Source organism: Tenrec ecaudatus, chromosome 5, assembly GCF_050624435.1.
Source record: "Tenrec ecaudatus isolate mTenEca1 chromosome 5, mTenEca1.hap1, whole genome shotgun sequence".
Taxonomy (NCBI): domain Eukaryota; kingdom Metazoa; phylum Chordata; class Mammalia; order Afrosoricida; family Tenrecidae; genus Tenrec; species Tenrec ecaudatus.
In genome coordinates, this window is record NC_134534.1 from 19,589,011 (window position 1) to 19,603,968 (window position 14,958).

Consider the following 14,958-nt stretch of genomic DNA (forward strand, 5'->3'; position numbering starts at 1 on the left):
CAAGAAGAGCTGGACAATCATCACCGCAATCAGTTTTAGAACATCCTCTTCATTCTTGTACTCATTGCTGTAAGAGCTACATTCCCCCTACTCTCGCCTGCCACAGCCTCAAGGAACCATCAATTCAGTGACTGCCTCTATAGATTGACCTTGGATTTCATATACTGAAACACAAAACCAAAGTTCAAAAGCAAGACCCAACAATGAAACACTAACAACAACAATACAAGACAGCTAAAACCTCAATGGAGCATAAAGGAGTTCGTACGATAGGGTATTAATTTGAACCTGCCTGCCTCTGCCAGAGGCCCCTTCCCAATATCCGCTGTGACACACACAGTGAGGCCATGCTTTCTGTTTCCATTGGACCGATGCTGAGGGCGAAACTCAAGAAGTTTAACCTTTCTGCCCCAAATTATACACCCTATACATGAAGGATCAGGAGATAAATCTGTTTCTGTTTTACTCTAAATCCTTTATATCTGCGGTTGGAGGTAAAACCTGGATCCCCGCAACACGTTTTGATGTGGCCAAGGAGAGTAGGAGTTGGCGTCGTTTTAGGCTCCGCCACTTCTCACGCAAGCCCCACTTTGTAATTTGAAACCTAACTGGTCAGTGCTGTCTCCAGGAAGACCGAAGGCCCCTCAGGACTGTTATCTAGGCCTCTAACCCTTTCTAAGGAGCCCTGGAGGCTTGGGGCTGCGATCTGCATGGTCAGCAGTTGCCCTGCTAGAGAAAGACTAAGCTGTCTACTCTCTTAAACAGTTACTGTCTTAGAAACCCTCAGGAGGGTGCTAGGAGTCAGCATTGACTCGCTGGCAGTGAGTTTGGTTGGGTTAACCCTTTCTATTTCTGGGACGAAATAGAAGTATATCTTCAGTCATTCATAGCCGTCAAGACAGCATTTATCATGGAATCAAAGGGTGAAATAACCCAAACCAAACAACACAGCCAACAGATGTGCCTGTCGCCTCTACTGATTCAAATTTAGAAACCTTATGCCACTGCCTCGGGGCAAGTGGACCATCCTGAGGCTGTCTGGGTGAAACAGGAGGAAGAGAAGAGTGAGTCCTATTTGAGAAGAGAACCAAGTCACATACTGAGAGCGAGCTGGTCTCAGAATCAAAACCAATTTACTTCTCCCCAAAGCATAGTCTTAGCCAGAGTCCTTGGTGCCGGCGTGCCCGCCGCGACTGCTCTGCTTTTCTTTCAGAAGCGAAAACTTTCCTTTCCAGTTCTCCAAGTGTCTCTGTCTGACCATGTTCTTGGCACACTCTCTGGTAACAGTTCAGAGATTGTGACCTGCCTGTGCAATACTGCAGATGGATTTTCCAGGAACGCCAGCCCAGAGGTGCAAACAACGTCTGATCTGAAATAATAGCATTGTTTCCTCTGTTCCCCAACACGTGCAAACTACAATGGTCTCCTGTGCGTGTGTGCTCCATGGCTTACTTATGGGTGCACCGGTAGAACAAGTGATCTCAACTTCTTCATGGTGGGGGTTAGAGAGAATTTGAATCTCAAGGTGAATGAATTTGCCCATGATGGAGTTGTTCATAGACGTGATGGACAAAGGACTAGGCACAGAAATGCTGCCAGGAGAAGAGCTCCCTCGTGAGCTCTGGATCAGATTTAAATCTCAGCATCCCTGCTCCCTTGTCCACAATCTTAAAATCGTGCTTACATCTTCAATATTCCAGGGACGCTGCCGGGGTTGTCATGACCGTTGAGGCTTCCAATGCCATTATGCTTCATATCCACAGAGGTCTGCACATATGCCAGGCACTGTGTTAGTGATTTATGGATATCCCTCTGTCCGGGCCTTATGACCCTATGTCCCAAACAACAACAACAACAACAACAACAACAACAACAAACAAACAAACTCACTGCCATCCATTCCATTCCATTCCAACTCATAGTAACCCAAGAGGACACATTAGAACTGCTCCATAGGGCGACCATAACGGTACATCCTGATGGGAACAGACAGCTTCCTTTTCCTCCTGCAGAACAACTACTCCAACCCAACTGCCAATCATGTGGTTAGCAGCCAATCATGTGGTTAGCAGCCTGTGCTTAACCCACTGTCCCACCAGGGATCCTTTACAACCCCACGAGGTGTGGGTGACTATCTTCCATTTGATGGTGTAAATTATGAAAATAATTAAAATTTATCAAGGGGTCACGAGTGTGGGAAGGTGGGGGAGGGAGGGGAAAAAAGAAGAGCTCATACCAAGGGCTCAAGTAGAAAGAAAATGTTTCAAAACTGATGATGACAACACATGTACAAATGTGCTTGATACAATTGATCCATGGAATGTTATACGAGTTTCCAATAAAATTATATATATATATATACATATATACAAATCTTCCATTTGCAGATCAGCATAATGACTCATGCACATGTTATAAACTGTGTCCAGTGTCCCAGAACTAGTACCAAGGGAAGGCTGGATTCAAATACAGGAACGTCCGACACCAGAGACTATACTTGAATCCTAAAGACAAACTACCCCCAGTTAGAATCTGCTTGTTGTCCTGGGATTGTGGCCCTCTGGCCTTGGCCTCCATCAGTGTCTGAGTGCTTTTCAGATGAAACATGGGGTGCAGTTTCATGAACTGGGGAGCCAAGGCGAAGATGAATTGACCAAGCACAGTCTTTCTCCCCTCAGAATGGTGCTGCTGGCGAAAGGCCACCACGTTTATGAGCAGTGGAGACAAGGCTCTGCTTTGCCGAAAGCCTTTTATGACATTTGAAGAACTATGTATGTGGCCTTTTCTACCTCTGCGGAAAGGCCAGGCAGCAGGGTATGAATCCCTAGAAAGTGGAATGTAGCTGGGCTCATCCCAGCAAGTCTTACGCCCTCTGTGGATGTCATCACCAGGGCAACGCATGTCGGTCTCTTCGGGGGCACAGTGTGAGTGCCGTCTCGGACTCTTGTTTGCTTCCTCAGAGTAGGGTACTTTGGGCAGGGATTTTAGAGGATACCAGTGCTTCTCAGCAATGCACCACACGATTGTTGTTGTTCTTGTTGTTAGGGCTGGCCAGTCAGTTCTGACTCATGGAGCTCCCACGTGCAACATATCCAAGCACTGCCTCGCCCTCTCCCAGGCCGTGACACAGACTGCTGTCTCTCAACTTGTTTGGCACAGACAAGCAAGTGCATCTCATGTGGCACCCATCTGTAGAAACCTCTTAGTTGGTATTCTGTCAGTTGCGGGTGCCCTTTATTCCCCACCCACCTCCATGCCTTTTATGTGGCTTGAGTGCATGTCCTCAGTATCACCAGTTCTTGATCACATTGTCTCCTGAAATGGTTGGCTGTTGGGCAGTTCTGTGGGGTACAGTCCACTCTGTCTTCCTCCCATCTTCTTTTGAAGTTTCCCATGATGTTCCATATTCTGCCCATGGAGTCCTTCGATATTTCACCCCAGGTTTTCTTTCTTTTTTTTTTTTTTAGCTTGAGAGATGCTGAAGGTGGTTCTTTAACTCCAGACCTTTGCATATTTCATTATAGCATTTCACTTGGTCTTCCCGAATGCGTTCAAAGCTCCTACTCAGCTCTTTTATTTCATCATTTCTTCTGTTTGCTTTAGCTACTCTATGTTCAAGAGCAAGTTTCCGAGTCTTGTCTGACATCCATTTTTGTTTTCCTATTTTTTAATACTGAACTTCTTTTTCTTCATGTAGGATGTTCTTGATATCACCTTGTCACTCATCTGGTCTTTGGTCATTACTGTTCAGTGCATCAAATCTATATTCTTGGCTTGGTCTATAACATCAGATGGGATATACTCAAGATTCTACTTTGGTTCTTGTGGACTTGTTTTAATTTTCTTCAGGTTCAAGTGGAACTTGAAGTGGTCTGTCCACAGTTGGCCCCTGGACCTGTTTTGACTGAAGGCACTGGGCTTCTCCAATGTCCCCACATACATGGGAGGTATTTTTTCAGGACTGCTCTATCTAGCAAGATCCACAGGTATCACTGTTCTTTAGTTGTTGGGGAAGAAAAGGTATTTCCAATGAGTAGGCCATTGGTCTTGCAAAAATTCTGTCATGTGATCTCTGGCACCATTTCTATCATTCAGGCCATATTTTCCAACTATTTACCCCTACCCTATGTAAATTATAATTTGCATTATAATCACCAGCAAAGACCAACACATCTTGCTTGCCCGTTTGATCAATTTTAGTTGGCAAAAATTGGTAAGAAGTCTTCAATTTCTACCTTTTTTCATTAGCGATTGATATGTAAATTTGAATAACTCATATTGATCTTCCTTGTGTATCTATGAATATTATCCTATCACCAGCAGCATGTACTTCAAGACATGTTTTGGAACATCTTTTTAACAATGAACATGATGCCGTTTCTCCTTAATCAGTCGTTCCCTGCCGAGTAGACCATGTGACTGCCTCACGCAAATGGCCCAAACCTGTTCATTTCATGCTATTGAGGCCTACGCTAGCTGTCATCAAACATTCTGTTTCGTTTGGCAACTTTCAATGTTTCTATCTTCAGACTTTATGCAGTCTACGTTCGGATTATCGATGGAGCTTTGCACCACTTGCCTCTAACTTTCAGCTAAGCCACGTTAGCAAATGAAGGTCTTGGAAGTTGGGCTCGTTGTCTAGATCGCACTGTGCAGAGGCGGTCCTTCTTCAGCTGTAGCTTGAGTGCCTTCCGACTTGAGGGGCTCCTACTCCAGCACGAGAGCAGACGGGGTTTCTCTGCGAACCGTAAGGTCTTCCCTGGCCGGCTATTTTTAAAGCAGATCACAAAGTCCTCCCTCCTAGGCTGTTGTAGGCTGCAGGCTACATTGCTACTCATCGCCATGGATGATGCTGAAAGTAGTGGAAATAGTGAGGACGAGCCACCCCTTCCAGCGCCGCACACCCGCAGCGCAGCACATTGATAGACGGGCCGGGTGCCGGTTAGGAACGGTAGGAGAAGGGACAACTCTCCAGCCTGCTGATGAGTAGATACCTGGACAGGTGAGAGGCTCAAGGTGAAAGCAGATTATCAAGGCATTTATCTCTCTGTTGTTATGTTTTTACACTTTAATATTTCTTCTTTAATGGGATTGTGATAAATCCTGACATCCTATAGGTTCCTCAAAGCAAAAGAATGGTTTGGGGAGATGGCATGACTTTTCGAGCAGTGGACTTCTGAGCGCTGGTGAAAGAATAACCAAAAGCCCATTTCCCACCCCATGACATACAGCGAGCAGATGGGGCAAGGCGTGGGAGAAAGTGCCACGTTGCGGTTTCTAATTTGGAATTAGGTTCTTGGCATCTTCTAAACGTTATGTGCTGCTGGTACATTAATTTATTGAAATCATTTAAATAATGATATTTTAATCTAAAATTTTTTATAAAAAGCAGTATCCCTGGGTTCCAGAGGCTTAGTAAGTCTTGATTCTGCTATGTACGAACGGTAGGGACTTCAGCAAGTAGTTACTGACTACTGGCAGTCTGGAGTTTTTGATCTGTCAAATGAGACTGGTGATCATAGCGTCCCTACTCGCCTTAGACTGCTAGTTCACGGAGGAAGAGGCACCTAGCTGCTCCCATACATCATTCACAGCCTAAGAAACCCTGTATATTCTCTTTGCGTTGGGATCAACTCGATGGTAGTGGATTTGGGGTTTGGAGGGCCATTGTGAAGCTTTATTTGTTATCTTATTTAGAGAAAAAACATGAAAAAGACTTTGTAAACTAGAAACCACTTTGTCAATGTTAAGTTTGACCTGGGCTCTGAGCAGGCTCATTCTACTCTCTGCTGAGCATTTGCACCCCATCCCAGATGTGCTGAATCCGAATCTGCATTGGGTGTATACAAAAGAATCAAGTAGAGTTCTTGCTCCTATGTCGATTCTGATTCCGTATGTGGGTGGAAATGAACCAGGACGAACCAGCAAGACGCCCTGCGTGGATGACCTTTGTAGTGACGTTTCTCCTCCTGCAGCTGTTATTCTGTTTTCCTCTGTCTCTCCTCCTGCCTCTGAAAACCACGGCCTGGAGCACCACTCTTCAACAGGACAGACTACCTTGGCAAGGGAATAAAGCAGACTGCTGTTACAGATTCAATAGGAAACAGTTGTATAAAACTTCAGCTCTTTGCGGAAATTGATCTTCAAACCTCGTCTGCTCTCTACAGAGAAAGGAAAATACCGTCTCCTCTGAATGAAGAGTTGGATGGACTTTCCTTCCACAGAACAGGTTTTGAAACTTCGGACGAACCTTGCATTCACCAAACAGATCAAGCCTTACCGGAGTGTGATGCCCAGTGCCCCAGTCTCAGGAAAGTCATAGCTTGTCACCTACCTTCACCCTTTTTCTCTCATGGCCAGTCTTTGTCCAAAAGCCCAGGCTACTCCTCTTGGACCTTTCATGGTGCAGTGGGCGAGCAATGCACAACCTTCATTCAGTTGGCACCTGCTGCGTAGAGGGCGCTCTGTTGGGCATGCCGTTGTAAGTGGGAGAAAATAAAGGGAGGTTGTCACTGAGGATAGAAGAAGAAATAAAAGACGGTGCTTCTTCTTGGGCAGCGCACCGCCTGATGGGGAGGCCACCAAGCTAAGTTCCTATCCCGGAACCGGGCAAGTAATACTGGCGAGAAAAGAGGGTCATGTGGGAGCATGGTATTTTGGTGGGCGGTTTAAAGAACTCTCAACTCCAAATTATTACTATTTAGGAGGTGACAGTGTGACATTGTGATGCAAGAAATCCTAGAATCTCAGTTTTTAAAAATGTCTTTAAAGGAAAGTCTCCAAATCGGCGTTATTGGCAACTTCCTTAAAAACGTGTTTATGAGCACTGTTTGGATGAAAAATAAAGTCCTTAGAGACCCACGGGCAGCCTGGCTCTGTCCTCTGAAGTCACTGTGAGTCGTGATCTTGGGCTTGGTTTGGTTTTGCTTCTAGACTGGAAGTGATTGCAGATCACTGGTGGGAGAATGCGGGTCACAAAGCAATTTGATGCGTGCTATGATAGGGAGCCGCTGAGCCTCCATGAGGGAGGTTAGAGCAGCTTTCCAGAAGAGGTGAGGTCCGTGCTGTCTGCATGAGCTAGTTTGTCAGGGCAGAGAGAGCTCCAGGAGTAAAAGCTGCTGACTCAAGAAGCGGCATGTTCAAAGGCAGGGATGCACGTAAAGCACGGTTCTTCTGAGGCTACTGGAAATGGCTTAGAGGGCGGACACACTGCACACAAGTTAGGGAGTCTGGAGGGATGAAGCTTGAACATCAGGTTGGTGCCAGATCATGACCGTCCTCTCAAAGGATTGTAAATCTTATTCTCTAGGCCGTGGGGAGTTTTGGATACATGTAACCACAGGATTAACATGATTAGGTTTGAGGCTTAGAGAGACCAAGCTGATGTCAAAGGACAAAAGCAGAGCGAGTCTGGTGCTTGTTTGGAGGCTGTTTCACTGATTGGAACCAGAGATGATGAGTGTTTGAACTATTCCGGAGTGTGCTGAAGCACAGAAGAGCTACCCAAGCACTGTTTGAGAGGTAGGTTCAATGAGACTTGATGTACGGAGTGAAGCAGAGCGAAGAGCCCAGGAAGACTCCCTGGTTTCTGACTCAGGGACCAAGTTGACTATGTCAATATGAATTTCCTAGTGTTGCCGGAATGCATTCCCACATGCTGGGTAGCTCAAAACAGCAGATGTTTATTCTCCCATCATTCTGGCATCCCAAATCAAGATGTTGGGATAGCCAAACTCTCTCTTTGAAGATTCTAGAGAAAAGTCTTTTCTTGCCTTTCTCCATCTACAGGTGGTGGTAGTGAGCATTCCTTGTCTGATGGCCACATCACTCCAATGTCTGGATTTTTACTTTTTGGTCGTCTCTTGATGGTGTTTCTTTGTATTCCAAAGTTTTCTTCTCCTTATGAAAACACCAGCCATTTGATTCAGGTCCACCATAGTCCAATCCGATCTGATCTTAACTAAATCCTGTCTATAAAATTCCCATTTCCAAAAATGGTAGCACTCTCAGGCACTGGAGGTTAGGACTCAAACAGACCTTTTTGGGCACATAATTCAATATACCACAGTTCCTTGGGAAAGGGGTGCAGGAGGAGTCGGTTTTGAGTTTGAAGCAAATGAGTTCTGTTTGGGGCATGTTGAATTTATAATAAGCAGGCAGAAATAGTCACTGAGAGTTGTTTTCTCCTTTTTCCTTTTTCATCTTAATGAGCTGGGTTGCAAGGAAGACCTGCAGGAAGGAGATTTCGATTTCAGGTCACGGACGGCGCTTGCTCAAGGAAGCTGGCTGCATGAGGAGAGCGCTGAGTTCTGGTGGGAAGGCAGCAGCTGAGAACGACCAGCTGGGAAGGTGAAGGGGAGTTAGGGGGCAGCGACACTGCGGACCAACGGCAGCAAAGCGAAAATGGCCGTGAAGGCTAATATAATGAGATGTATACCTATTCATCTATTGGCTTTAGCGAAAGGATGCTCATAGTTGATTTTGGCAATGACCAGGAAAAGAGGGAATGGAGTAGAGAAAGCGGAAACAGCAAGTGTTGCTGTTACCTGCTGTTGAGAGCTGCTTCCCACTCATGGCGGCCTTACTGAGAATGGAAAGTTATCTGATCGTGTGGCCTGTTCGTGACTGGCAGTTACTTCGGTTCATTGTTGTGCCATTTGTGTAAAGCCACTTGATAGAAGGTTTCCCTTGTTTCCCTCTACATTCCCCCCCAGTGATATACTTTTCTAGCATTTGGGGTTGATGACATTTCCAAAGGGGGGTTGACGCCCCCCCACAAGGTCATTTTTGAAGAGCATTCTGGTTATATTTTTTCCCTCTAAGATGAATCTGCTTTCCTCCTGGCATGTATTCCGTGTTCCTCACCAACATCACAATTTGGATGCATCGATTCTTCAGCTATCTTTTTTTTTTTTCCTGTTCCATCTTTGGCTTGTGTAGTTGAGTATTGAATGCTTGTTCAAAGGTCGTTTGACCATGAAGGGAATGAGAGATAAGGAATGATAGTGAAAGGACTAGAGGGGTGGTGGTGGGGGGAATGTATAGACAGAGCTGTGATTGCTGAGAAGCATTCTGTGCTGATGGCAGAGCCCTTCTAGTGTGTTGACGAAGAGACCAGTGGGTTGGGAGAAGGAGTAACAGGAAGACCAAGGAGAGTGACTGACTGGATGATCCATTCACATACCTATTTCACCTACAGTTTATTGTCTCCCCAGTGTGAGATCAAGAAATCGTGATGACATCATGGATTATGCATTGGGCTATAACGACATGGTCAGCAGTTCAAAACCACCAGCTGCTCTGAGGAAGAAAGATGAGACTTTCTTGGAAACCTACAGAGGAAGTTCTACCCTGTCATTATGAGTCAGATTTGACTCAATGACAGTGATTTGGTCATGAATATTAGCCCATGTAAGGGCACTGTAGGGGGAGTGTTGGGCTGCTAAACACCAGGTCAGCAGTTCAAACTCACCTACTTGCCAGTCCTTGGGAGAAGGATGAGGCTGTCTGCTCCCGTAAAGATTTGCAAAGCCTGGGACTGACAGCGTACACAGGGTCACTATGAGCCAGAATAGACTCTAGGACAGTGAGTTTGGCTTTGGGGCTGAGTTTGGGTCATCGTATTGACTCCCTGGTAGCTAAAAGCAGCAACATAAATCCAATGGGCTGGATTAGGAGGTTGGAGAAACTCAACTCTCTGGCTTAGATTGATCATAGCTCCCAGAGTCCAGGCCAGATTAGTAACAAAAGGAGGATTCTCTTTAGTGCACGAATATGCTCGCTCCCCTGTTTTTTTCAGATTAAGAAACTAACATCCAGAAGATTTAAAAGCGTCAAGAATAGAATCCCCAGATTTCTGGCCTCTCCGATGCCCAAGTTGAGATTCCCTGCCCTGTGTTAGATTGATCTCTATCTCCTTCTCCACTTCTCTCAGTCAGCTTTCCCATGTCCTCTGGTCCCTTTTATCCACTCTTCTCAGTTTTCTCTGTCAATGACTTACTGGACTTGGTAGTTAATCCGCTGAGGATCCCTGTTTGGGGCAGGAGGTATGTGATGGCGACACTCTTTGGATGTGCTGCCCAGGCTCATTTCAGGCCAGCTTAACAGGCAGGCTCTGGATAATGTAGCAGTCTTTGGCCTGGGGTGCTTTCAAGCAGAGGGAGGAAATGACATGAACTTCAAAGCGAGACATTGCCTGGTGCCATGTGTTCTGTTTATTTCTTAGTGCTTTAATGGTCGGAAATTCATCTCAAATATACATGGAGGCTGGAATTAGCTGTAGGTGTGGGAAGAGCCTGCTCCTACCCCCCTTGTTTCCTGGAAATTTAGAGCATTTCCCACATACAGCGTTCAAAAGTTTAGAGCCTTATGAACGGCTTGGTTATTTTTAAGCTTTGAAACATCTGAGACCGTTCTTGACTTAAGTCAGTGTTAGGTTGTTTGTGCCCCATGTATTTTAGAGAGTACCATAAAGCTTCTTTTTGATTCATGTTTCTATTATCTTATTTAAAATAAAACAGCTCTTGAGCTTTAATTGACATGCCATCCATATCTCTTTTAAAATGCACCGTTCGATAAGGTTGCTACCAATGGATACAAGCAGCTACCGTTCCTGTCAGGACGCAGACTCTTCCCATCACCCCTTCAGTTTGCAGTCAATCCTTTTCTTTCTTTCTGATGTTTCGGTCACGACTGCATGTGCCTCTCTGAGGAAGAGATTCACTCATCGTGCTCTTTGTGTGGCTGCTTTTTCTTACAGCGACATTCTCGTGATTCATGGATGTTTCTGTATCTGCCAGTGGTTATTGTTTTCTTCTTCTTTTCAAAATACATGTATTTCATTCCAAGCTTTTATGGTTTTTAATTTTGAAATAATTTTAGACCGAGAAAAGTGTAAACAAGTTATAGAGGGTTCTCACCTACCTTTCATGGTATAATTCTCTAAACGAAGAATGAAACATGGATGAACTACTAATAACTAAACTACCAACTTTTATTTACATTTCTCCATTTTTTCCCCTAATGTCTTTTTGTTGGTTGGTTTCTTCGGGGATCTAAGTGTGGATATCATATTATACTGGGGTGGTCATGTTCCCCCAAAGGGAACTAACAGCACACCTATTCATGGTCACCTTTCTACAGGCGGTCCCCAATCTATGGTGTCTTCCAGCTACAGTAACCTGTACTTGCAGTCATCTGTTGGCTGCTATTTCAGTTTGTTTAGAAATGATTTGTGAAGTTTTCAACATTCCCATTGAACTATATCTGTACATTTATATATAATATTCCAATCCCCAAGGAAAAATAAAGATCAGATTTATAAAGATAATAAAAGCCTATAATGAAAACTAAACAAACAAACAAACAAACAAAGAATATGAGGTATTCGGCAGGTCACAATGTACAACAGAATTGTGAGCTTGTAACCCATTGCAAGCTGAGAACTACTGGTAGAACAGGGTGAAATATTGCCTAGTGCTTTAGTGATTGTTGGTCTCCTTGAGTCCATTGTCCGGGCTAATCCCACTGAGGGTTTCTTCCGTTTTCATTGGCTCTACTAAACATACCCTGTTCTAGACACTGATTGTTCCTAATAAGTCTGGATTGACTCACAGGCAGCAAGTTAGGTTGGGTTTGGCTTTACCAAATGGCTGAAGGAAGTGAGCAGCAGCAGTCTCATCGTCCTTGCATCTAAAGTGCACTGTGGTTTTATTTCTTCCAGGACGGATCTGGTTGCTCTTTGGATAGTCCGCTGCATATTCAATAGTCTTCTCCAACATCAAAATTAGCAAGCATCAATTCTTCTTCTGTCTTCTTTTTTTCAGGGTCTAGTTTTCATACGCATATAAAGGCAATGGAATAAACCACTGCTGGGGTCAGGAGCACCTTCGTCACGACTCCTGAGTCCCCTCTCTTTGTCCCTGTTCCTCAGGTGTCCTTGTCTTTTTATGATTGACCTTTATAAAACACTGGTGAGCTATTTTGTCCAATGCCCTTTCATTAGGATTTTTTTTTCTTCTTTTACATTTTATTAGGGACTCCAACAACTCTTACCACAATCCATACATATACATACATCAATTGTACAAAGCACACCCATACACTCCCTGTCCCAATCACTCTCAAGGCATTTGCTCTTCACCTAAGCCCCTTGCATCAGGTCCTCCTTTTTTTTTCCCCCCCTCCCTCCCTTTTCCCCCCTCCCTCATATGCCCTTGGTAATTTATACCTCGTTATTTTGTCATACCTTGCCCTATTCGGGGTCTCCCTTCCCCCCTTCTCTGCTGTCCCTCTCCCAGGGAAGAGGTCACATGTGGCTCCTTGTAATCAGTTCCCCCTTTCCAACCCACTCACCCTCCACTCTCCCAGCATCGTCCCTCACGCCCTTGGTCCTGGAGGTATCATCCACCCTGGATTCCCTGTATCTCCAACCCTCCTATGTACCAGTGTACAGCCTCTGTCCTATCCAACCCTGCAAGGTAGAATTCGGATCATGGTAGTTGGGGGGAGGAAGCATCCAGGATCTGGGGGAAAGCTGTGTTCTTCATCGATACTACCTCACACCCTAATTAACCCATCTCCTCTCCTAAGCCCCTCTGTGAGGGGATCTCCATTGGCTGACACTTGGGCCTTGGGTCTCCACTCTGCACTTCCCCCTTCATTTAATATAATATATATATACACATACATATATACATATACACATAAATACACATAAATACACACACTTATATCTTTTTTTTTTTTTTTGCATGATGCCTTATATCTGGTCCCTTGGGCACCTCGTGATCGCACTGGCCGGTGTGCTTCTTCCATGTGGGCTTATTTGTTTCTGAGCGAGATGGCCGCTTGTTCACCTTCAAGCCTTTAAGACCCCAGACACTATCTCTTTTGATAGCCGGGCACCATCAGCTTTCTTCACCACATACGCTTATGCACCCATTTGTCTTCAGCGGTCCTATCATGGAGGTGTGCAGGTTATATACTGTTGCTTTGTGTTCCTCTGTCTAGTTTTCATTAGGATTTTAATGGTGTTTTCTCAGGTCTGAGGTTGTGCATTTTTTGGATAGACGATGACGGAGGTGATGTGGCAACAGATAAGGGTGCATGATGTCAAGTGCAGAAACACTTAGACCACTCTAGATCCTCATGATTTCCCTTAAAATTGTATAGGCTTTTCTTTTTATTTCAGTTACATGGTCAAGTTTTCATTGATTTTGTATAAAGGGCGAGGTTTAGTTTGAGGCTTCCCCCTTTGCCCTATTGATACCCAATTGACCAAGCCACAATTTTAGAAAGTTGATTTTTCCTACATCGAGTTGCCTTTCCATTTTATAAAATAGGTTGGGTATATTTATTTGAGTTTAGACCATGGTTCTTGGATTTATTGTGTTGATCTTTATTATTGTCACTATCTAATCTATCTTAACATTGAATAGAATGATCCCTTCCAGTTTATTTTTGTTTTTCAATGTTGTTTTTAGTATTCCAGCTCCTTTGTTTTTTTCATGTAAAATGTATAGTAATCTTCTTTAAATAGACTGTACACACACACACACACACACACACACACACACAACTCTTACTGGGATTTTGATAGCATTGGTGCTAAGTCTTTATATAATTTTGTGGAGAAAGGACATCTTTACTATAAAACCAACACTAAGCCCCACAACCTCAAGATGGCTAAACAAGAGGTGTGTCATACCTTGAGTTGGGCAATTGTGAAATTGTGAGATCACAGTGGAAAGACAGGAATTGGGAAACCACTTTCACTTTCTAGCTCCACCTTAGTCTTTGGTTACTGAGCAGAATTCCCACGTGAGACAATTACTTGGTGGAAAAGATGATCCTTGCAGCTGGAGCGTCTCCATTTTCAAGCCTGACAGGCCAATCCCTCGGACTGTCAAAAGCTTAACTGGTTTCTTCTTGAAGTGATGTGAACAACATCTGTGTTATATTCTTTTTTTTTTGCTGTCTTTTTGTTTTGTGTTATATTCTTAAAAAAATAATGAAAGACTTGTAGATTTCCCCTTTCTCCTTTCTTTTTCTTCTGGCTGAGAATTATTAACAAGTGGAGCAGCTGTCCTGGACCAGAAGGGAATCTTATTTCAGGTTGACAGGATTCCATCCCTTGGAGAAGCAGAGTTGCTTAATCATCTTGGACTGACTATCTACTTGTCACTTTACTATGTAAGGTTTCCAAGCCCATTGTTATTTAAGGTCTCCTAGCTACAGTTCCTCAGTCTGAGGAGAATTCAGGGAGGCATTTATTTTATATTTCCTGCTCATCACATTGTGCTTTTGTTATTCCTAACTCCAATTGTCCTGCAAAATTTTCAGGACACACCTACATATGTATACATATACATTCATATATAATATATATGTACACCGGGAAGGCATGTATTTTATACAGCCTGCTCAACACACTGTGCCTTTGTTATTCCTCACTTCAGCTGTCCTGCAAAATTTTCAGGATATTTATATATGTATGTACACACACACACTCATATACTCTCTCTAGGATTCTAATTTAGACTGTATTGGCTCATTTAATTCCATATGTTATGTTTCTAAACCTCTTTCTTACTTTCTATCTTTTCATTTGTATTGCATGCCATATACTTTCTTCAGCGTTATTTTTTTTTAGTATACTGCAATTGTATCCATTCTACTTTTTAATTCATGCATACAAAACATTTTGTATTTTAACAATTTTGGATTTACTATAAAATGTTATCTTTTTAGTGATGTCTCCCAAATCGGTTTGCTTATTAATTATTACATATTGTTAAATTTTTGTTCTGGCTTTAATTTTCAGGGGCGGGGGCTTTGGGATGTGGCTCTTCTAACCAGAGTCGCGAAATCCCACCAGATAGATGGCATTTCCCTGCATGGGTCTGGTAAGGAGGGGGCGGGAAGACACTGATAGGATTCACCTGTGAGTAGTCTTGA